The sequence below is a fragment of the Dermacentor silvarum genome, chromosome 5, assembly GCF_013339745.2.
Source record: "Dermacentor silvarum isolate Dsil-2018 chromosome 5, BIME_Dsil_1.4, whole genome shotgun sequence".
NCBI classification, from domain to species: domain Eukaryota; kingdom Metazoa; phylum Arthropoda; class Arachnida; order Ixodida; family Ixodidae; genus Dermacentor; species Dermacentor silvarum.
In genome coordinates, this window is record NC_051158.1 from 149,791,111 (window position 1) to 149,816,015 (window position 24,905).

General features: G+C 49.6%; 1 long non-coding RNA gene across 1 annotated transcript; it reads right to left on the reverse strand.

The window, feature by feature from the left end:
• Window positions 1-1,939: 1,939 nt before the first annotated feature.
• Window positions 1,940-3,932, reverse strand: LOC125945467 (uncharacterized). The gene is made up of 2 exons (XR_007466911.1): window positions 3,773-3,932; window positions 1,940-2,073 (listed from the first exon to the last, which is right to left on the reverse strand). It is a non-coding gene; the product is annotated as an uncharacterized LOC125945467 (long non-coding RNA).
• Between the last annotated feature and the right edge of the window lie 20,973 nt (window positions 3,933-24,905).

Consider the following 24,905-nt stretch of genomic DNA (forward strand, 5'->3'; position numbering starts at 1 on the left):
AACCTGCCTTCAGTGCCAGCGTGTTAAAATTCACCGTCACACGGTCACTGCACCATCCCCCTTTCGGCCTCCCGACGCAAGGTTTTCCCACGTACATCTGGACATCGTCGGCCCTCTTCCACCATCACAAGGGGCCTGTTACCTACTGACATGTGTGGATCGCTTCACCAGATGGCCGGAAGCGTTTCCCGTTTCCGACATTACAGCACCGACAGTGGCAAAGGCTTTCACAAACGGCTGGGTATCACGCTTTGGATGCCCTTCTGTCGTCACCACTGATCGTGGTCGTCAATTTCAATCGGCCCTTTTCACCGCACTTGCCAATATCTTGGGCATTCGACACATCTACACGACTGCCTACCATCCTTCAGCCAATGGCATGGTCGAACGGCTTCATCGACAACTGAAAGCTGCCCTCACTGCTCACCAGCCAAGAGAACGTTGGCTTGATCACCTCCCCTTCGTACTTCTGGGCATCCGATCAGCATTGAAGACGGATCTCGGCTGCTCATCAGCTGAACTAGTCTATGGCGTGTCTCTGCGTCTTCCAGGTGAATTCTTTGAGCCGTCGTCGCCCCCTTCCACTCATGATGCCTCTACGTACATTCGAGAGCTGCGCACCACGTTTCACGACCTTGCTCCTGTAATTCCTGCCGACCGACACCCCCAGTCTGTCTTCGTCCGCCAGGATCTGCATGACTGCAGTCACGTTTTCGTTCGGCGTGACCAAATACGGCCACCACTCACACCGGCCTATGATGGCCCATTTCGCGTCCTCCATCGTACACCTAAAACGTTCACGCTGGACATCAACGGCCGTGAAGACGTCGTGGCTGCCGATCGACTAAAACCTGCATACATTGCCGCTCTCGCGTCCGCGGAGCTTCCATCTCAAGTCTGGACTCCCACATCCAAGCACGTTCACTGGGCGACTCCTATGGCTCACGCTCTACGGGGGGGGGGAGCCCTGTAGCGCCTCAGCATGCGGCGCCCGTCAAGGAAGAAGAAGTTGGCATTCGAACGCGCGGCACGTGCAGAGTGAGAATAAAAAAATAACAGTTCGAAAACTCAACGCTGTCAGGGCTGGATCTTTCTCGTGTTAGCTCCGACACACTTATTCAGAGATACAGGGCGAACAATAATACAGTGATTCAAGTGCAAAATATCTACTACCACATCACGAATTTTGTATAACAGATATTTCCTACCCTCCATGGCTACTTGCCGCTCCAAAAATTAAACTTTCGGTTCAAGGAATTACTCGCAAACGAGACATGTTTAGGCTAGCAGCGCAACTAATAGCGTTATACCAGATACACTTTCGGTACCCTGGCTATATTCAAGCTTATGCAGACGGTTCTTGTCTAACAAATTGTTCTACAACTCCCTTTGTTAGTCCATAATGGAACCGACTATAGACGTTTAAACTGTCTCACACGACATCATCAACTATAGCAGAGCTTTTTGTAATATTGTCGCGTATTAGTGACGCTTAACAGTCGTAAAACTGCGTATGACGAAACTTATTCTTTATTGGGCGAACCTGGGCCCACAAAAGCAAGCTAAGCTCGAAGCAGAACGAAAGCGACGAACACAGTCGGCGATCGTCGAAATCTGATCAGCGGCGATAGGCGTCGGCTTTTATACATAGAGAAAAGAATTCAACAAGAGGGGACACTCCCATAGGGCCCAGCAGCCGAATTGACTGCAGCGTGCCAAGCGGTCGGTGTCGATCACTTACATCACTTCCGGTTTCGGTTTTGGGCGCGCGTATTTTGAACGCAATCGAGCACGCCGACTGCGCCCCCTCCACCTCTTTTTTTTTCTTTTGCTCTTCGTGCAGAATCGCTTTATTATTTAGTAAATATGATTGCGAACGATCTCGTAAAGTCCCATCGAATCTGTGCCACGTGCAATTTCACAAAGTAGACGCAAGACCTTTTGTGCAATGAGGAAATATTTACTTTGCTCTATATAAAAGCTCGTTCCGCGCTTTTTGTGCGTTCATCCAACGTTGTGACACCAGCAGGTAAGGCAGTAGTTCCTGTATGAAGCTCCACCGGACGGCACCAGCTGAAAAAAAAAAAAAGTAAATTACAAGCATGTTACATTTGCAAGCACGTAACAGCATGTTACAAGCATGAGTCATTTTGGTATTTAGACATAGGAATACTGCGTGTAGAGGCGAAACGTGCGAAAGCGGTGAATGGGCGGCATTACAAACAAAAGTAATTCGCTTTTACATACATGGCGTAGAAAATACCCGACTCATCCCAAACATATATGAAAACATCTGATTTCCAAGCGTTCCCCCATTTCTGGGAATTATTTCCTGCACTTTGGCAGCACAAATACACGAGCGACTTCGCGTTTCCAAAACTTGGCCTCGGGCGACGCGACGGTACGCTGCATACATAGAGACGAACGCAACAGGCACTCAAGATAAATGCGTGAGTGCTTCTAAAGGACTGAAAAAAGGCATTTGCCTTTTTTCAGTCCTTTAGAAGACGTAATTTTCGAATTACAAGTGTCTGATATGTTCGTCGTTCGCGCGTTCTGCCGGCGCCAGCAGCACACCCCATGTTATCACTCTTGGCAATCGCCCATCGCGTTTTCAACAGGCGTGAGTATCGAAAGAAGGTATATGTTGTTGCGGAGCCACAAAAAACGTCACAGACTTGTCCCTCTAAAGGTGGATACACACGCGAGGGCAAAATCCCGCCTGCTCCGCGGACGAGCAGTGACGTCATCACTTGAATCCGGCGCAGCCGAGTGAGGTCGCATTCGCACAGCCGGACCGCCGTTTGCGGAATCCGCGTGCTTACTCTCGACTCCAACGTTTATTAGCAGCTGCGCGTTTGCATACTCGGCGTGCCCTATATGCCATAGTGCTATGAATCCCTCAACAAGAACCAAAAGAGTGACGGTTGCCTCGTCACTTAGCGTTTTCTTGTGCACCTCACTCATGTTGAAGTCACGCAGGCTGCGCGGTCTGAGTAAATAGAAATGCGCGCGCAACCACGACTCGCCTTTCCCGCTGCATCACAACAAAATACACGTGGTCACTGCTGCACAACGAAATCACACGTGGCTCCAAGCCGATAACACACCATCGTAGCTACGCCAATGCGTCCGATGTTGACAGATTTGACGCTGACTACGCTAAATTGAGGTCAGACGACCGCCAAACGGACGGATAGAAATACCGGCGAGCATTTTCAATCCGGACCGCGAGCGGAGGAGCCCGGACTAGGCGAGGGCGGCACGTTTTGATGACGCGCGCGTCACGTGATACGCCATCCGCTGCGAAAATTCCTCCTCCGTCCGGCCGTGTGAATCCACCTTTAGATTCATTACACGCCAAACTAACTTTATCACCACGGCCGAGCTGCTTATCGCTAACTGCGTCACAGCGCGCTGTGCGGCCAGCGTGCCTCAAAAGTACCCCAGAAAGTAACGCAATTACTTTTCAGTAATGCCTGGCGTCAGAGAAAGCGGCACAAACTTCTCCTAGCAATATGCACTAGACTACGCACCACGGGCGAGTTCTCGCTAACTGCGACACGGCGCCCTGTGCGGCAAATGTGGCTCAAAAACCGAAATAAGTTACCATAATCCTCTAGGAAGCGTCGGAAACATGTCTCAGCACGATTCATTAACTCAAGTTAACTGCGCCAGGGTGGCCGAGCTGTTTTTCGCTAACTGCGTCTTAAGTCTCGGTCCCGTGCCGTAAGCCTAATTGCGTCGTAGACTGTGAAACAAGATTTCTCACATTGCCGTAGTCCAATAGTGCAGTGGTGTCTTCACCCAGTGCAGAAGGAACGCAAGAATACGCCGAGAGCCCAATAAACCAGGTTACATTTAAAAAAGAAGGAGACAGACGGGTCGCCGCGCGCGAGCGCTCAAACGCGCGCGCAGCCATCCTCGCTGGCTTCGGGGGAGTGTGTGTCTGGCGGATGACGCATGTATCTGGCGCGTCATTGACCCGTGACTAGGTAAGGCAAGGAAAATAAGTCGCAAAGCTTCATTTATACGCAAAACGTTTTAGTTTTCGCGGCAAATAATTAAAAAAATAAATCAATGCCTGTTAACTTAAGTTCTCTTTTTTTTTCGATGCTCGCGGCAGCTAACGTTCGGTGTCAAAAGTATAGCGTGACGTATGGTGACGTGTTCCCTGTTGCCAGTTTTTGCCGAGTGTCCCCTTTTGTTGAATTTCTTTCTCTATGTTTTATACCTGAGTCATCGAAGGTTCCAGATTAATCACTGATGCCCGCGGGTCTTCCAGAAATTTCTAGACAATTCGCGTAGGTCATACAATCAGATAACATAAGCGTCGGTGAGAACAGGCAACGGAAAGAAGCATCGATAACGTTCTAGAAACTTCCTATACAGGCGCGTCCTGTGCCGAGCGATAACGTTTAACATTTGTTCGCCAGTAGAAAGCGGCCACCGGTGACAGATAAACATGTATATACCCTCCCCTTAAAAAGCATCGTGCCGATGCCACAAACAAAAAAGCGAAAACAAAACCACGCGTACAGAAAGGGACAAAAATAGCAAAGCAGCAAAGGGCTTAAGTTCGTCAGCGGGCGTAGAAAGGCTTAAGACGCACCACGTGGATGACTTCAGGTCGTGCGCGGTGCCGCTGTGATTGCGAAATACCGTCCGGCACGACCTCACAGTCCAGTGCGCCAATACGTCGGATGATCTTATATGGTCCGAAATAGCGACGTAAGAGTTTCTCGCTAAGTCCTCGCCGGCGTATCGGAGTCCAGACCCCAACACGGTCTCCGGGCTGGTACTCGACGTAGCGTCGTCGAAGATTGTAGTATCGGCTGTCGGTTTCCTGCTAGTTCTTGATGCGTAGACGAGCGAGCTGTCGACCTTCTTCAGCACGTTGCAAATAGGTGGCAACGTCGAGATTTCCTTCGCCGGAAACATACGCTAGCATGGCGTCAAACGTCGTTGCCGGTTTCCTTCCGTAGACCAGGTTGAACGGCGCCATGTGCGTCGTTTCTTGCATGGCCGTGTTGTATGCGAAGGTCACGTACGGAAGGATGGCATCCCACGTCTTGTGTTCGACGTCGACGTACATTGCCAGCATGTCGGCGATGGTCTTATTTAGGCACTCGGTGAGGCCATTCGTCTGCGGGTGGTAAGGCGGTGGTCTGGCGATGGCTTGTCTGGCTGTAGCGCAGGATGGCTTGAGTTAGTTCAGCCGTGAAGGCCATACCTCTGTCGGTGATGAGGACTTCTGGGGCACCGTGACGCAGGAGGATATTCTTAACGAAGAATCGGGCTACCTCGGCAGCACTGCCTTTGCGCAAGGCTTTTGTTTCGGCGTAGCCGGTGAGGTAGTCCGTAGCTACGACGATCGATTTATTCCCGGACGTCGAAGTCGGAAAAGGCCCCAGTAAGTCCATCCCGATCTGCTGGAACGGTCGGCGAGGTCGCTCGATCGGCTGTAGAAGTCCGGCTGGCCTTGTCGGCGGTGTTTTGCGTCGCTGACAGACTCGGCATGTCCTTACGTAATGGGCGACGTCGGCAGAGAGGCGAGGCCAGTTGTATTTTTCTTGTATCCTGACGAGCGTGCGGGAAAAACCGAGGTGTCCAGCCGTTGGGTCGTCACGGAGAGCTTGCAGAACCTCTGGATGCAATGCTGAGGGTACCACGAGGAGGTAGTTCGCTCGGAGAGGCGAGAAGTTCTTCTTTAGGAGAATGTCGTTTTGCAAGAAAAACGACGCCAATCCTCGCCTGAAAACCTTCGGCACAATGACGGTCTTGCCTTCCACGTAGTCTACAAGGCTCCTTAGTTCCGGGTCGGCTCGCTGTTGTTCGGCAAATTCGTCGGCACTGATGGATCCCAAGAAAGTGTCGTCATCCTGGTCGTCCTGTGGCGGCGGTTCGACGGGGGCGCGAGACAAGCAGTCGGCGTCAGAGTACTTTCGCCCGGAATTGTGAACGACGGTGATGTCGAATGCTTGAAGTCTCAGACTGTATCGTGCGAGGCGACCTGAAGGATCCTTCAAGTTAGCTAGCCAACAAAAGGCGTGGTGGCCGCTCACAACTTTAAAGGGCCTGCCATAGAGGTAGGGGCGAAACTTTGATGTAGCCCAGATGATGGCGAGGCACTCCTTTTCTGTTGTGGAATAATTTGCTTCCGCCTTCGATAGCGACCGGCTTGCGTAACCTACAACCCTTTCTAGTCCGTCAGTCCTCTGCACAAGCAAGGCGCCCAGTCCTACGCTGCTTGCGTCGGTGTGAACTTCGGTATCGGCGTTTTCGTCGATAAGCGCAAGTACTGGCGGCGATTGCAGGCGTCGCTTCCGTTCTTCAAATGCTTCGTCTTGCGGGGTCTCCCACTTGAACTGGACGTCAGCCTTCGTGAGGTACGTCAGCGGCTCGGCGATCCGTGAAATGTCTTTGACGAAGCGCCTATAATAGGCGCACAGTTCAAGAAATCTACGCACTGCCTTCTTGTCGGCGGGTGGAGGAAAGTTGGAGATGGCCGCAGTTTTCTGAGGGTCGGGGCGCACTCCAGACTTGTTGAGGCGTGCCCCAAAAACAAGAGCTCCTCATATGCGAAGCGGAACTTTTCTGGCTTTAACGTGAGTCCGGAGGTTTTGATTGCTTGAAAAACTGTTTCAAGGCGCTGCAGGTGTTCTTGGAAGCTTGAGGCAAACACAACGACGTTGTCCAAATAGACGAGGCAAGTATGCCACTTCAAGCCTGCCAGTACTATATCCATGACGCGTTGGAAAGTCGCAGGTGCCCAGCAAAGACCAAACGGCATGACCTTGAACTTGAACAGTCCGTCTGGTGTTATAAAGGCAGTCTTCTCCCGGTCCCTCTCGTCGACTTCGATTTGCCAGTAGCCAGTTTTGAGGTCCATCGACGAAAAATATTTTGCGTTATAGAGTCGATCCAAGGCATCGTCAATCCGTGTGAGGGGGTATACGTCCTTCGTGATCTTGTTTAGGCGACGATAATCGACGCAGAAACGTAGGGTTCCATCCTTCTTGTTCACTAACACCACGGGGGACGCCCACGGACTCTTGGACGGCTGGACGATGTCGTCGCGTAGCATTTCGTCGACTTGTTGCCTTATGGCCTCGCGTTCGCGCACTGAAACTCGGTACGGGCTCTGACGGATTGGGCCGACATATTCGTCGGTTATAATGCGGTGCTTCGCGACAGGGGTTTGTCGAACTTTTGGCGACGACGAGAAGCAGTTCTTGTATTCCAGGAGCAGATCTTTTAGCTGTTCTTTCTTATGTCTGGGAAGGTTCTGGTTGACGTCGAATGTTGATTCAGATACTATAGTCGTCGTTGCAGGTGCACTGGAATCCGTGAAAGCGAAAGCACTGCTGGCTTGTACTATTTTGTCGATGTAGGCGACCATGGTGCCTTTGTTAATGTGCTTGTATTCGGGGCTGAAGTTCGTGAGCATCACCCTTGCTTTCCCTGCACGTAGCTCAGCTATGCCTCTCGCGACGCAAATTTCACGGTCGAGCAGTAAGTGATGATCACCCTCGATGACGCCTTCCATGTCTGCAAACACTTTGGTACCGACGGAAATCATTACGATGGAGCGAGGCGGAACGGTGACTTGTTCTTCAAGCACATTAAAGGCATGGTAACTTATGCTTGTATCAGGTTTTATCGCGTTGTCCGTTGAACGCGTTATCGACTTGGACTTTAAGTCGATGACTGCACCGTGTTGATTTAGTAAGTCCATGCCTAGGATGACATCCCTGGAGCACTGCTGCAGGATTACAAAGTTCGCCGGGTAAGTGCGGTTGTTTACTGTGCCTCGTGCTGTGCAGATTCCAGTGGGCGTTATTAGGTGGCCTCCCGCTGTACGGATATTGGGTCCTTGCCAGGCTGTTTTCACCTTCTTCAACTTGGCGGCGAACGCGCCGCTGAAGACGGAATAGTCGGCTCCAGTGTCGACCAGAGCGGTGACGTTATGACCATCGATTAGCACGTCTAAGTCGGTAGACCGTCGTCTGGCGTTGCGGCTAAGTCATAGCCTCGGATCACGGCTGCGTCGGCGTGCTCCGCTGCTGCTACGTCGCGTCGGCAGGTCTTCTTTCGGCGGCGAAGTGTTGTCGACAAGGCTCTTGCCAGGCGGCCTGCCGATAATTCGGCGTGATGATTCGCGAATCTTCTTCGTCGGTGGCAGAGGATCTTCGGAATTGCGTCGTACAGCAACCGCACCTCCATCGGTTGCTGCCTTTAGTTTCCCGGATAGGGGCTCACGGACCAGCCCCGGACTAGGCCAGTGTATGGTCGGCACTGCGGCGACAGGTGGCGTCCTGGTGACGGCGAGCGTGAGGGTCGTCGTGGTTGCCACTGTGCTCCGGCGAGGTAGTCAGTGATGTCGCGTGGTCGCTCGCCAAGCTGCAGACGTGGCGCGTTGACGGCGAACCCTCGTAGGCCCATCTCGCGGTATGGGCATCGGCGGTAGACATGGCCGGCTTCCCCGCAGTGATAGCAGAGCGGGCGGTGGTCGGGGGCGCGCCAAATGGCCATCTTCCTCTGGTAGTTGCGCTGGGCGACGGGCGGGCGTGCTGGCGGCGGCGGCTGTGGACGACGGAACTGCGGCGTTACGGGGCCCTGGCGCGAACGCGGAGGGGGCCGTTGACGACGGGCGACGGCGGCGTAGGTCATCGCTTGCGGCTGTGGTTGAGGCGATCCCGGAACTTCTGGCACTTCCAGTGACCGCTGAATCTCTTCTTTAACTATGTCAGCGATCGAAGTCACCTGAGGCTGCGACCTTGGGAATAATTTCTGCAGCTCTTCCCGTACAACCGCTGTTGCGTCCCGAATCGGCCGGGTGCATTCTTTGATTGTTTCCCATCGAGGCAGGCCCTTTCATGAGCGTCGCCGAGACGGCGACAGTGCCAGACACCGACGAGACAGGCAAACAAGCGCCCCAACTAGGCAGTGCGCATTATTTAGGTGCTTCCCCCGATGCCACCCCCTTCATCAGCAGCCGCCTACTTGGCGACGCGGCGCAACACCAGCTGGGACGCGATGACAAAGAAGCTCACGAAGCTTGCCCCCCATCGTTAGACGCGGGGATTAGTACAAAGGCCATTCTCCCGACCCGGGCAAGCTGACCGTCGGAGGGCAAGAAACAGGTCACCGACTTTCGTGAAAGGAGTGTCAACCCCCTGTTTCCGGATTGCCTCGTCCTTGCTTCGAAGGTGCAATATTAGAGGCGGAGTTCAGCGAACAAGACGGCCTTTCTGATTGGCCGCATCAAGGTCATCTGATTCCCTAGTCAGGTCAACTAGGGAAGACCGATGTTTTATAAGGAGACACCTTGCGTGCAGTGGTGTGTCCTGACCTGTTCTGATATGTGCTCAGACATGTAGTGAGCTGAGACTTTCAAAGTGCTGCCCCATGGAGTGGGCTTCCATATTTGGAGCCACTGTAAATAGTGTAAAATAAACCCTCTTTTCTCTCGATCTTACTCCCGGACGTACTCATCCCTTTGGCTGAAGGATCACCGGCCTAAACGCTACCGGAGTCTCAACAAACTGGCAGCAGCGGCGGATTAATCTCCGACCCGCAACAACGGATGGCAGCGCTGAGATCAAACGCCAACCCGTTCATAACACCGCTCTGATCGTTTCGCGCAGGTCGTCGACGCCTAGCGCTTGAGCTTTGGCGTAGTTTGTCAGCGCACGGCGGTTGTATTGCCTGGCTGGCATTTCAAGCGTCGTCTCGATCGTTGTGGCCTCCGAAACAAATTCTGCCACAGTCTTCGGCGGGTTGCGCATCAATCCGGTGAATAGATGCTCTTTGACTCCCCGCATCAAGAAGCGAACTTTCTTTTCCTCAGACATATCGGGGTCGGCGTGGCGGAAGAGGCGAGTCATCTCCTCCGTGAAGATCGCGATGTTCTCGCTCGGCAATTGCACTCTGGTTTCTAATAAAACTTCGGCCGTTTCCTTTCTCACGACATTCGTGAAGGTCCTCACGAAGTTCTCACGAAATAGGCCCCACGTCACCAGGGTGGTCTCACTGTTCTCAAACCAGGTTCGAGCAGCGTCATCCAATGAAAAATAAACATCGCGCAGCTTGTCGTCGTCGCTCCATTTGTTGAACGTCGCGGTCCTCTCATATGTCTCAAGCCAGGTTTCAGGGTCTTCAGCCGATGATCCACGAAAGGTCGGTCGCTCCCGAGGTTGTTGGAGCAGGATGGGGGACGCTGGTGCTGCCATTCTGGTCGTTGACTTGGCCTTGATTACACTGGTCTTTTCGGGAAGAAGTCCGTACTCCGGCAGAAGTCCTTGCTGCCTACGGCTAGCTCGCTGGTCCTTGGCGACGTTGGTCACGTCCTCCGGTTTCGGGCTTGGGTCGCGGCTTTGCGGGGGCGTTCGGTGCATGAACGAACTAGCACCTCCACCAGATGTCGCGTAGTAGTGACGCTGAAGTAAACAGTCGTAAAACTGCGTATGACGAAACTTATTCTTTATTGGGCGAACCTGTGCCCACGAAAGCAAGCTACGCTCGAAGCACAACGAAAGCGGCGAACACAGTCGGCGATCGTCGAAATCTGATCAGCGGAGAAACGCGTCGGCTTTTATACCTGAGTCATCGAAGGTTCCAGATTAATCCCTGATGCCCGCGGGTCTTCCAGAAAGTTCTAGACAATTCGCGTCGGTCATACAATCAGATAACATAAGCGTTGGTGAAAACAGGCAATGGAAAGAAGCATCGATAACGTTCTAGAAACTTCCGATACAGGCGCGTCCTGCGCCGAGCGATAATGTTTAACATTTGTTAGCTGGTGGAAAGCGGCCACCGGTGAAAGATAAACATGTATACGTGTCAATACTGTTTTTGTTACAATGCCTAAATTCAATGCAAAAACGGAACCAATGGGTTATTCTTTGTTACTGGCAGGCTTCTTTGTCGTTACTTCATGGTGGACCCCCCGCGGTTGCTCAGTGGCTATGGTGTTGGGCTGCTGAGCACGACGTCGCGGGATCGAATCCCGGGCCCGGCGGCCGCATTTCGATGGGGGCGAAATGCGAAAACACCCGTGTACATAGATTTAGGTGCACGTTAAAGAACCCCAGGTGGTCCAAATTTCCGGAGTCCCCCACTACGGCGTGCCTCATAATCAGAACTGGTTTTGGCACGTAAAACCCCATAATTTTTTACTTCATGGTGGCATCAGTACTTCTTAAAACATAGCGTTAGTTTATGAGACACTAAAGGATCTCACAAAGGCAAGTGAGGAAAATCGCACAATAATGTTCCAATGGATACCTGGTCATTGCAGTATCCCTGGGATTGTTGCAGCCGATAAGGCAGCTGGACAAATTCATTTAATAACGACACATATGGTCTCCCTCTAACGCGAGGCCAATTTCGGCACATACTAAGACAGATCTCAGCCCGTGGTTGCAAAGCGACATGGTTTAATCAGAACTCGAAATCTTCAGATTTATTTCACATTGACCCTGCCCTCCAATTTAAAATGCCGTCCACATTGGATACAACAATAGCCTTTGAAACGCTCGTTGACCATCTGCGGCTCGGTACCACGAACACAAAACATTTTCAACAAAACATTTCAAGAGCTGATAGTGCGGAATGAACTTGTGGCCATGTGGATGAGGATGTACAACACCTTCTGTTAGAATGTCCGCTACACGACACGCACACACACAACGTTTAGCACATGATTTAGTGGCATTACAACACAGGCCCTTCAGCCTCAAGAAGATCTTAGGTCCTTGGCCAACATGTTTATTGCAAACACGAGCGTTAATGACCCTCCAAAGATTTCTAGAAGTAAGAAATATTCTCGAAAACTATTGAGTAGAGAGTTTATCTGTGATAAGCTCACTCTAGGGGATTTTTTTTTGCTTGACTTTGGCCAATTCAACACCTCGTTTAATGTACCTTCATTTGAATTTAATCCGTGCTTTCTTATTTGCCCTAATTTTAGTGCAGGTACGTGACCGCACTTTGTGTTTACTTCAGTGCACCTATACGACTGAACTTTGTGTTGCTGTGTTTCTGAATTGACTTTCAGTTTTAGTGTGGTATTAGTGTACTTATGTGACTGGATTTTGTGTTTATATTGGGGCACCTTTGTGACTGAAGTTTGTGTTGCTGTGTTTATGAGTTGACTTTCAGTTTAGCTTGGCATTAGTCTACTTATGTGACTGAACTTTGTGTTCTTGTGATTTGGAGTCGACTTCTAGTTTTAATAGGTGTAGGTTGTCTTTTTTGGATACCTTTATGGGAAAAGGAGTAGCCAGCACCAATTAAAGACAACAGCATCTCCTAACTACCACATATCTAAAGAAAAGAGATAATTTTATTACCAGCGTTTTAAACAGCCTTGAGGTTCACTGACCTGTGAATCGAATTGTAGACTTTGTCGGGAAAATGGGATCGGTAACTTTGAAGGCGCATCGAACTAATTTAAAAGCTCTTGCTATGCAAACGCAGTGAGCAGTATAATTACATTTTCGTAATAACTACCATTTCTCATACAAACTCACATAGGCATCCTCCTCTAGGTGGACAATATTTTTATATTAATTGCCAATTGACAGCAATTATCAAATCGCGCCAAAGTATTTGTCAATCTGGTAAGGCACCAAAAGAATAATTGTGAAAAAAATCTGTTTTAATAGCTCACTGGTGTACTGCCCCGTAATAATTTCAAAGCGGTAACAGCACTTGCTTTAAAAAATCATCGTATTCTCAAACAGATAGTACAATAAGATTTATACTAGCCGGAAAATATGGAACATACCGGTGGTACAAAGTTACAAAAGATTGTACAAACAATACATAACAATCTGTGCAATAAAAAATAAAACAAATTTATGTTTTGGAAAATCGATGCCTAAAGTATATTTAATACAAGATAGAGAACCTTTGAATCACACTGGAGAAAAACTGGATAAAATAAGGCTATATACAAAACAGCTAAGTACAATAGAACAACAAGATAGAAGACTACTATTTTTCATTTAACCACACCCTCTACTAATAGGCAGCAAACACTACTTATAGCTAGAACACTCCAAATATTCTTCACTGTATATAATCAGTAAATATCCTCGTATGATCAAAGAAGCAAATCAAGATTGTTAAGGTTGTAATAATTTAGAAACGAGGGAAGACTTTAAGAAAGTCGTTGTTTTCCGAAGTTTAAATGTGTTGTCTAGATGATGACTGGGATAATGAAAGTGTCTAATTTGCTAAAGTGTGCAAATTTGTTGTGCTACTCTAGTTTATCACTTGAATTCCCTGCTTGATATATATTTGTATATCTTGGTGTACCTGGACTATTCAAGAACTACAACACAAATGTTTAGCCGATGCAACAAAAGACCTATTGAAAATATGCGCAATACATATTCTATAAACCAAAGGCAGTTTAATAAGATTAGTGACCGTCGTTGTACCCCATACTAATTCGCAATAATAAAATAGATCGCTAAGCAGCGCCTGATAGAGCCAAAGCTCGATTTCTTTTGGAAGCAGGTATCGGAGCCTAGCAATTACACCTGCCACTTGAGCCAATTTCACCAGGACGTGGCTTACATGCCAGTCGCAGCTCGTATTCGTATAAAAATTAGGCTCAGGTATATAAACCGCTCAGCAATTTGAAAAGTGCGAGTATTTAGTATTACGTCTTGACGAAATGCAATTATTTTTATTCGGTGGCCTTAAATATACGAGGTCTCGTTTTGTTTTTGTTGCTACGGTTATTATTTGCTAATAACTATTAAAAATTTAATTATGGGGTTTCATGTGCCAAAACCACGATCTGATAATGAGGCGCGCCATAGTGGGGGACTCTGGAAAGTTAGACCACCTGGGGTTCTTTACCTTGCACCTAAATCTAAGTACGCGGGTGTTTTCGCATTTCGCCCCCATCGAAATGCGGCCGCCGTGACCGGGATTCGATCCCGCGACCTCGTGCTCAGCAGCCAAACACAATAGCCACTAAGCAACCATGGCGGGTTCAATTAGCTGTCTGTGTAGCGATTTTATTAAGCATTAAAATAACAATAATAACCTAATGCCATAATGACATCACAATATCCATAATACAAGCGATAACATTAAAAATCGCACATACTCGTTGTTCTTGCGAAGTTCACTTTGAGTACTGCAATTGTCTTTAAGTAATGGATTTTTTTTAGAGAACAAGAGCTTCCACGAGTACGAACCAACTGTGCAAAATAATTGTTTTCAATTTTCTCATGAATCCGGAATGTAAGTCATCATACTCTGTTCGTCTAATTGTAATCTGTGTTCACAGATACGTTTTGTTTCAACTTCCCTACCGGCTTTCTCGCTGTATTCAACCACATAGCTTAAGTGACTAGGTTGTTCGACAAAAATTTGGCAGTGACACAAGGAAGCATACCTGTACTACCAGAGAAGGTAATCACAGCGCATTCTTCTTTTTCATTGTAGTATTCGAAAATAAAATCTCTCTTAGCGTTATCTGAAAAAAAGTAATGCTGGCATTGCGCCCCCTGCATTTTGCCATAGCTTGAGAAAGAGGTCTGTAAGGGCTCAATAACCATTACAAATGCCGAAGTATACGGAGGCTTGCATACATTGCCACCAAACCGTACTTAAGCATGATTCATATGTTTTGTAAATTGGCGTCGATTGAAATTGTGCAAGACATTTAATATTTTGAAAACGTATTCGGTGGCTACGTTCTCGCAAGGTATTTTGCTGAATGCATCAGGAAGAACAGGTTACCTATGCACTTTTACGTTTGAGGTAGCTTCGACTGTCCTAATCTACTTATTTTTTATAATTTTTATTGCCCAACACAATCTTTATGTCCTAATCTACTGCCTGCAATACTTAGGTGCAGCAGGCGGGGCTTAGTTTATTGTTTTAATTATTTTTATTTTTTATTATTTTTTATTGCCCAACACGATCTTTATGTCCTAATATACTAGCAGACAGCGGACACGGTTTACCATAAGTTAATAATCCACAATTAGATTGTGAATACTTAGGTTCGGCTTCATGACTCTCTGACGGTTTTTATTGCATATTATGAACTTATTTATTACAAAATACTAGGAATTATCGCCTGAAACTTCTGTGCGACAAAATTGCATTGTAGAAAGAGCTCCGGCGGAAGCCAAACCACGATGGATGTCGATGCTAATGCGATTAGCGTTAAAACAATGTGGGGACACATCTTAATACCTCGTCATGTATTAAGAGTGTATATTCCTCTCGCGCTTCTTGTCTGGACTGGCCGCACCAACTGGTGGCTTCGCCAAGAAGTTTGTTTGAGCACGTGGGTGAATGTCGTCAAGTAGAAGTGACGCTCAAGAACAGAGTAGCAAAACTGAATGACGGAACAAACTCTTTTTTGGGGGGGATCTTAAAGTCGGGCATCTTGAACAACGATTTCAGTTTTTTTTAACAAATACGTGTTTTGTACGTATCGCTATAAAATTCATTTGAGCTAGGCAACTAAATTCTGTCTTGCCGAGGGCTGACAACGAAAAAAAAAAGGGAGAGAGACAGAGAGAGGTGTAGAACTGCAAAGCGATGCGGGGATCATAGCGTCCGGTAAGCGTGTCGCTCGGGCACGCATACAAGAGTATGTGTGTGCTTGTGTTTTTCTAGGAAGAAGACCACAATGACGCAAGTGCTGGGACTGCAGCTTTATCGTGGGTCCTCAGCCATCACCTCGGAAAGGAATCTCGATGCTTCGGACAACCTAACAGCTGCTCACCCTCAGGTCAAATCTCCTCGCCGCGGAGGAGTCTGTTATTTCGCAACCTGTACAAGCGGATTCCATGGACATTCCTCACGAGACGGTTCATTTATCAGCGCGCGCACCGAATGCGACCGGGCGTGTCATTAACTGTGATGCCTAAAAAAAAGGAGCTCGCGTCGAGGCAACAACCACCACCGCCATCCGCGGATACGGTAAATGCCGTAAAGATGACTCTATCTAATCGTGATCCTGACAAGAGGGCCGTCACGCCGAGCTCGCTAATTGATGAAGAGGGCCATCGTCGACTAACACCGCGGGAACAGCTTCAAGCTCACTTTTACAGGTGGCCGCGTATATTCAAAAATGCGGGGGCGGGGGTGCGACATTGGAGGCGGGCCCGGCGGAACGGTGCATCATCATGTCAGGGATGTTGCGACCAATTCAATGATTGTGACTGACCGAGCTACCGTCATCAGATTCCCCAGCCCAGTCTCTTAGGGAAGACGACAGTATTAAAAGCGGAGATCTGTGGTGCATTGGCGGTGGTTCTGACGTGTTTTGGTGTGAACTCCGACGTTTAATATGCTCCTGATGAAGTGGGCTTGAGTAACAGGGGCCAGTGTAAATAATGCAAATGAAACCCTCTTTCCTTCATTTCTACTAACGGAGGTACTACTGGTCCAAACGCCACCTTGAGCTTCCACACTAGTTACCCGCCCCAATAAAGAGTTACATTTGTACCTCAGTTCCGACACTGTGTCATCCCCAGGTGGTCAAAATTAATCCGGAGCCCTCCACTACGGCGTGTCTCATAATCGGAACTGTCGATAACATTCGAAGAACTTGATACGCGCCGGCGCGGTGTGCACCGAGCGATAACGTTTAACACTTGTTCGGCGGTGAAAAGCAGTGACCCAAGAACCCCAGGTGGTCAAAATTAATCCCTAGCCCTCCACTACGACGTGCCTCATAATCAGAACTGGTTTTGGCACGTAAACCCCGAGAAAGAAAGAAGTTACCCGCCCCGCTGGCTTGCCGCTATGGTGTTGCGCTGCTGAGCACGAGGTCGCGGGATCAAATCCAGGTCGCGGCTGCTGCATTGAGGCGGGGGAGAAATGAAAAAAAAAAAACGCCGGTGTCTCATGCATTGGGGGCATTTTAAAGAACCTCTGGTAGTCAAAATTAATCTGGAGTCCCCCACTACGGTGTACTTTCATAAGCAAATCGTGTTTATGGCACCTAAAAGCCCACAATTCAATTCAAGCATTACGATACTCTCATTCTGTGTTGACGCAAAGAATGACGCAGTGTCGGAACTGAGGTACAAATGTAACTCTTTATTGGGCCAACCTGTGCTAAAACGAGTAACAATCTGGCACAACGATAGCGGCGAGCACAGGCGGTGGTCGTCGAGAATCTCATCTACAGGTCAAGCGCGTCGGCTTTTATACACGACTCGTTGAAGGTTCCAGTGTAATCGCTGGTGCCACGTGGCTTCAAGAAAGTACTGCACAATTTGCGTAGCGCATATAGTCAAATTATAAAAGGTTTGGTGGCAACAGCCAACGGATAGAACTATTGATAACATTGGAAGAACTTGATACGTGCCGGTGCGTTGTGCTCCCAGCGATAACGTTTAACACTTGTTCGGCGGTGAAAAGCAGTGACCCAAGAAAGATAAAGTATGCTGTCAATACTGACACGTGCACTTGTTTATCTATCTCGGGTGACCGCGTTTCACCGTCTAACAAATGTTACCGCTCAGCGCAGGACGGGCGTGCATGTATCAAAAGTTTCTTGAATGTGATCGATGGTTCTATCAGCTGTCACTGAACCTTGTGTAATCTGATTGCATGTATGCGCGACGCGAACTTTGTAGTACATTCTGGAAGACGCGGAGGCACCACCGATTAGTCCAGAACCTTCGACGAGTTATGTATAAAAGCCGACGCGTTTTTTCGAAGATTGCTGACTGTGCTCGCCGCTATCGTTGTGCTTTCAGTGTAGCCTGTTTTTCTGGGCACAGGTTCGCCCAATAAAGTGTTAGATTCGTCATTCACAGTTTTGCTACTGTGTTTTGGACCGTCACTACCACATGACATCTGGTGGAGGTCCTATTGCGTTCATGCACCGAACACTACCGCAAAGCCTCCATCCAAGCCCGAAACTCGAGGACAACACCAACGTTGCCAAGGACCAGCGAGCTAGCCGTAAGTAGCAAGGACTTCTACAGGAATACAGACTTCTACCTAATAAGACGAGGAACTGCACGGCTACGCCAACGGCTACAATGACAGCCCCAGTGTCGCCAACACCGATCGTGCTGCAGCAGCCCATGGAGCCACCTGGTATTTCGCGAATCAGCATTTGAGGATCCGGAAAGCTGACTGGACACGTCTGAAAGGGTCGCTGCATTTAACAACTGGAACAGCAACGACAAGCTGCGCGATGTATTTTGTAGCGAGAGCTACATTGGCCGCATTCTCGCCGTTTCGCAGTGCCTGGGGCCGCACCGCGAGCTGAGCCGTTGGCTAGCAACCGCCGCAGCTGTCAACGACGCTAGCCACGCCATCTGGCGTCGTCTGCTCGAGCTACCACGGCGCGGTGACGCGCCGCCACAGTTGTGTTGCAAGAGTTCGCCGCTTGCATCTGGCATGACCTCAGTGGCGGAGCCGGTGAAACCACACTGCAACACAGGAGGAGCCGGCGTTGCATCGTATATATTCAAGGGGCGGCTCAGTCAGATTCATCGGCAGATATCGATAGTGAGTCGGAGAGACTAAAAGAAGCCAGGCTTCTTCGTCGGAACGAAACTAAGAGGAGGCAGCGAGCCCAGGAGACGGAGGAAGAACGAGCCGCACGCCTCGAGAAGCGTCGTAAGTACGAAGCGGCCAGGCAAGTGGATTCAGATAATGATAGCAGGCGAAACGTGTTCAAGTCACTGGACGACAGCCCCTTATCCTCCCGCCTCACCGACCATCCGGCTGTCTTTGTGGCAAATGAGAAACAATAACATGAAGACTTTCAAAATAAATGTGTTACACTTTATAAATGCCTAGTGTTTAACGTAACCATAACTTAACGAGAGGTAACAACCGATCCTAAACACTCAGACGTACGACGCAAAACGATAAAGATGTAAACGTAGAGAGAACGAAGCTAAACAGTACGATTAACCGCACCTCTCGTTACGCTCACCCAGGCATAACTGAGTTGGGTCACAGCCAATTTTTTACATTGGAAGACGCCGCCAGGACACGGCTCGAGAATCTATAAACCACCGCAACAACGTGGGACCTCTTCCGCAGTGGCTTTGTACAGACATTCACAAGCGTCGTGAGCAAAGTGCGAGCCCAAGTTCTACAAAAAAACTTGAGTGCAGCTGCCCAAGGAGACCACCGCAATCTTAACGGAAGAGATGGCCCGTCTTTTCCATCACGCGGAACCGGAATATCGAAGGATAAAAAGGTCCGCTTCCTGGTGTGGGGCGTCAAGCAAGACGTTTTCGCGGGCCTGACCCTCAATCCGCCGAAGACCGTAGCTGAGGTTTTGACAGAGGCAACAACGATAGAGAAAAACTTTGAAATGCGCACTAGGCAATATAACCGACAAGTGCGCACGCCGCAGTAAGAAATCCAAGCAATGGGCACCGACGACCTGCACGAGACTATCAGAGCGGTCGTGCGGGAGGATTTTCAGAAGTTCTTCCCCTCCTCACAGCCCCAAGTGGCTTCGATTGCCGACGTCGTACGCACGCGAGGAGATCCAACAGTCACTGTGAGCCCCTCAATCGCCGCAGCCTCAGCCGGAAATTTGCGGCGCAAGAGGGATCGCTCGACTACACATAGGGAAAGCGAAAGTGATGCTGACAAACTTATGCCAGGAGTTCAATGACTTTAACACGGGCTCGATGATCCCATACATCTAGTGAATTGTGGAAACCAGCAATGCGTTTGTCCTATTGGATTCTTCCCCACCTATCCCGACGAACATAGTTCAGGAGAGGACTGACATAAATCCGATTCTCCCCATGAGCAAGCAGCAACAGCTCAGAACTCTTCTCCGACGATACAAAGACTGCTTTTCGAGCTCATCGTGCATTCGACAAGCACCAGTTGCGAAGCATCGCATAAGGACCGAACCCTACGTGTCTGCGTCGATTATCGTCGACTGAACCAAATCCCGAAGAAGGACGTATACCCCCTCCCACAGATAGACGACACATTGGATCGGCTCTGCAAAGATAAATACTCGTCGGTCGATCTTAAGACTGGCTACTGGCAAATATAAGTCTACGAGATGGATCGCAAAATGACCGCCTTCATCACGCTATGGCTTCTATGAGCTCAAGGTAATGCTATTCGGACTGTGCTCGGCGCCTGCAACGTTCCAGCGCGTTATGGACACGATGTTAGCAGGATTGAATTGGCAAACCTGTCTTGTTCGCTTAGATGACTTCGTCGTCATCGCCGCAAATTTCGACAATCACCTTCGGCGGCTTGCAACATTAATAAAGGCCATCAAGTCATCAGGGTGCGCTCTGAAGCAGGAAAAGTTCCGCGTCGCTTACTATTAGCTTCTGTTCCTGGACCACGGCATCAGAAAATCTGGAGTCCGCGCAGACCCAAAAAAGACAGGTGCCATGGCAAAGTTCCAGCAGCCCATCGACAAGAAGGCAGTGCGTAGATTGCTAGGCATGTGTGTCTACTACAGGCACTTTGTCAAGGAGTTTTCACGCATCGCTGAGCCGCAGACACATCAAAGTAAATGTGATGTCTAGTAAAATGGGAGACACCTAAGGTAGACGCATTTCAAGCACTCAAACGACGCATGCAGTCGCCACCTGTACTTGCGCACTTCGACGAAGACGCCGATACAGAAATCCCCACTGACACCAGTAGCCTAGGCCCCGGTGCCATCCTAGTCCAGAGGAAAGACGGACTTGAACGGGTGATAGCTTATGTTATCCGGTCGCTGTCAAAAGCGGAAGGCAATTATTCTACGACCGAAAAGGAATGCCTCGCCATCACTTGGGCTACAACAAAATGTCCCCTTGCTTATATGGCTGGCCGTTTAAAGTCTTCAGCGACACTCACGCGTTGTGTTGGCTAGCGAACTTAAAGGACCGTTCTGGACGCCTGGCGCGGTGGAGCCTCAGAATGCAAGAATATGACACCACTAGCAGGCGCGGATCCAGGGGGGATGTCCTGATGTCCTGACCCCCCCCTCAGATTTCTGCATCGCCCCCTCGCTGGCAGAGGGATGGCCCTGTCGCAAAAAAATATGGCCACTAGCATTCTTCAACAGTATTTTTCGCGAGTACCAGTGATATCAGCCATATAGAAGTAAAGCTAGCTCGCTCACAAGCTTAGTACACTTGGACCTCATGTACACTTGGACACTTAGTACACTTGGACCTTTCTCATGTACACTTGGACCTCCTGGCGCCGGCGGTGCCTTACTCGTCTCGTCGGTGGCGTGGAATGAATGAGGGGACGTTCCTTTAGCCAAGCGCGCCGATGTCCACGCGAGCGACTTCGCGCCTGATCAACTTGGTTGCCCCTTGGGGTGTCATCGGTTGCCTCATTGGCTGTTATCGGTTCCGCGACCAACCTGCTTAATGAAAGAGATCACTTGCTGAAGTGTTCATATACAGGGTTTGTCCGAAAAGTAATGTCAGTGATTATAATGTGAAGCGACTATAAGTCGCAGCGCGCTAAGACCAGTTGGGATTGGTGGAGGAGGAAGCTAGCTTACGCACGCGCTGTCGCTCAGTCGTCTGCGACCACCTGGAGAGTAAGGACAAGGTTTTTCGTCAACTCATTTTCATTTACCGTGCAAGCCGTAGTGCAGCGCTCGTTGGAACAAAGGATTGCCACTGAGTTTTGTGTGAAACTCGGCAAGTCTGCAGTGGAAACTTTTCCTATGACAAAGACAGCTTTTGGTGATAATTGTTTGTCAGAACGTCAAATTTACCTGGGGCACAAGATATTTTTAGAAGGTTGTGAAGAGGTCAGCGATGAAGCCCGCGCTGTACCGCCATCAACGACCATCACCGACGATAATGTGACACGCGCGAAAGATCTTTTGTACTCAGACCCCGTTTGAGTGTCCGTTTAGTGGCACAGACAGTAAACATTCCAAAAAGTACCGCTCACGAGATATTGACGAATTATTTTCAGATGTGAAAAGTGTGCGCGAAGATCTTGCGCAAGATGTTAATGGACGACCAACAATCGAGCCGAGTTGAAAGGTGCCAGGAGATTTCGGACTTGTGCGAAAGTGACCCCCACGTTTTAGACAATGCCATCACAGGTGACACGACTTGGGTGTTTGAATACGACCCCGAAACAAAAAGGCAAAGTGCCAAGTGGCACAGCTCGGCGTACCCTCGCCCCAAGAAGGCCAGAATTAATTAGCAAGTCAAAGGTCAAGACCATGCTGATTGTGTTCTTTGACATCAGTGGCCTTGTCCACCATGAGTTTGTACCCCATGGCACAACCGTGAACGCCAAATTCTACGTAAAAGTGCTCAAGCGACTCAAACGAAGTCGCTTGCCTAATACCACCGCACCCGGCCTGATATCGGGGGCGATGGGAAACTTCACCATGACAACGCACCATGCAGCCTGCACCGCCTTCCTCGTGACCCGCTTCCTGGCCGATTGAAAGATGCCAACGGTTCCCCAGCCGCCCTACAGTCCTGACGTGGCTCTCTCAGACTTCATCTTTCTGCGCTTGAAGATTCTCATGAAAGGACATCATTTCGCGCCAGTTGGCAAAGTGTAAGAGGCTTGCACCAAGGCTCTAAAGGACATTCCCAAGGAGGCCTAAGTAGCCCTAAGGATGCCTTAGGAGGTGGGAAATCTCGCTAGAAGCAATGTAACGACGCAGTAGGAGCATATTTTGAAACATTTAATTGTGCTCTACGATCTGATCAATGATTTCTTTTATTGCGATAGAAACTATATGGACACTTCAACCGGATTTCTGCCGTTGGCGTCGCCGTCGCCGTCGCCGTGAGGTTCCCTATAGATAAAATCTTCGCCGCGCGCCGTATGCCCGAGCGGAAGCGTGCGGGGACGCGCGCTATCATGGAGAGCGAATTCACTCAGTCTCCCACGCGCAAGGAAGGAAGCGGGAAGCCAGCGCCGGAGGGAGCGGGGGGGGCGGGGGGGGGGGGCGCACTTCTACTTTGCCAACAACCGCGCTCGTCGCTGGCTCGCACCGTCGCTTATCTCCACACGGCTCTGACCTTTATGCGCCGTGCATTCGCCGCTCAGTTTCCGTTGAAGCGATAGACCGCACGTACCTTCGCCCGTTGCTGCGGCCAGCGCTTGCTGCCAGCGTTTTGACAGTCGTTGTCTCCAGTCATTCAGTGTGATCTATTCATGTTTGTTTGTACGAGCTCACACCACGCTTGTTCAATCAGTTAGTAATAGTCGGGCCACATTTTCCAACGCACGCTACACATGCAATGCTGCCCGGGTCGGCAGTGCAGCGCTACAGGTGTGTCCCTTCGCACGCGCTGCCCACGGGAAGCGCTTCTCATCAACACCACCGTCTCACACGCGCCTTCTCGTGGTCATCGAGTCTCTCTTCATGTCGGTCTACTTACGCCGCAGTACACCTGCTTACTTAATCAGCTCATGTTTACTACAATTCATATTGCTACCAAAGCCGCTCACCTTACTTCGTATGACATTGCTGTGTTGCTATCGCATTCATTCCTTCGCCCTTAGGGCGAAACTGTGACATTTTTTTAATCGACTCATTGACATTACTTTTCGGACAAACCCTGTATAAATTATGACAACTAACAGCTAAACTAAGAAATACGCATGGGAACTTTCTTTAACTTTAGCACTCATTGTGATCACAGTTACACGTTGACAGTATCCAGTACGAGCACGGTACCGTTCGTAATCTACAAGTTTTTCACTGTAACTTCGCAGTTTTATTGCCGTACATAAAGCATAGTAGGGTCAAAGCCGCCGGATGCGTTTATCTGAGGGGGCGTTCTCGCGAAGCGGGGCGAAGTCTCGAGCAGCGGCTGCGAAGTGGGGGAGTGTGACGTCAGTGGCCAACGCCAGCGCGCGGGCCTAGGATGGCGTTGCGTGATTAGAGAAACGGGAGCAGATGCGCGCCTTGTGTAAAAGGATGGCGTCGCGTGGGAAACAAAACATGAAGAGGCTGGCTCGCGCTCTCGGCTACTATACTCGCGGACAACTTTCTGTGGCAATGAAGGGAAAGCTACGAAGGCAAATCGCGCACAAGTGAGAGCGCTTCTGAAAAGAGTCCCGCGTTTTAATACACGTTGGTTTAGGCTGAGGAAGAGAAAAACATAAACACCTTACTAGCGACAGTTCAATAAGACAGAACACATCGTTGGGCGTAAAAGTTTACTTATTTTGCGGCTTTTCCTGTACGCGTCCGGGCAAACGCGAAACCATCGCACGTGGAAGCTGCGTCGATTCAGCGTCTTTTCCGAGCAACCAAAAGCAGTCTCAAAAGCTGCCGGACTACTTGGCGCGGTAAAACATGTGCAGCACCTACGCGCCCGTAGCTTTCCCTTCATTTCCACAGAAAGTTGTCCGCGAGTATACACCACATCGTTCTTCTTGTAGGTGGCGTCGTGAGTCCTCATGTATACGTAAAGCCCCTATACAGTGTAGACCGCTTATAACGTAAGTCGCCGGAATCACGAATATCCGCACTATAAGCGGTACCGCACATGAAGACCAAAGCAACAATTTTCAAGGCCCGCACATATGCAAAACATGTGCACCGAGCCGCCACGCGTATGCGACAGTCGAGGAATGCGGCTAGAACGTTTGCATTCAATGTACAGTCGAATCTCGTTAACTCAAGCGAAATCACGCGGCGGCGCCTCCGACCAGCATTGCTCCGGCACCGCCATACAGTAAAAGCTTAGGAGAGACCCCTCAATGCAGTAGCGCACCCAGGATCTCTGCCAGGGGGGGGTTGACAGTTTGCCAATACCATCTAAACAGCACTAATTTCGATTTTTTCACGGGAAATTGTCAAAAAATGCGCTTTTTGCGAGTGTGCAGACGATTGCGCGTCTTACATCTTAGTTGCAGTACTCAAATGCGCAAGGAAAGAAAAGGTGTTAAACAAAGGGGGGGAG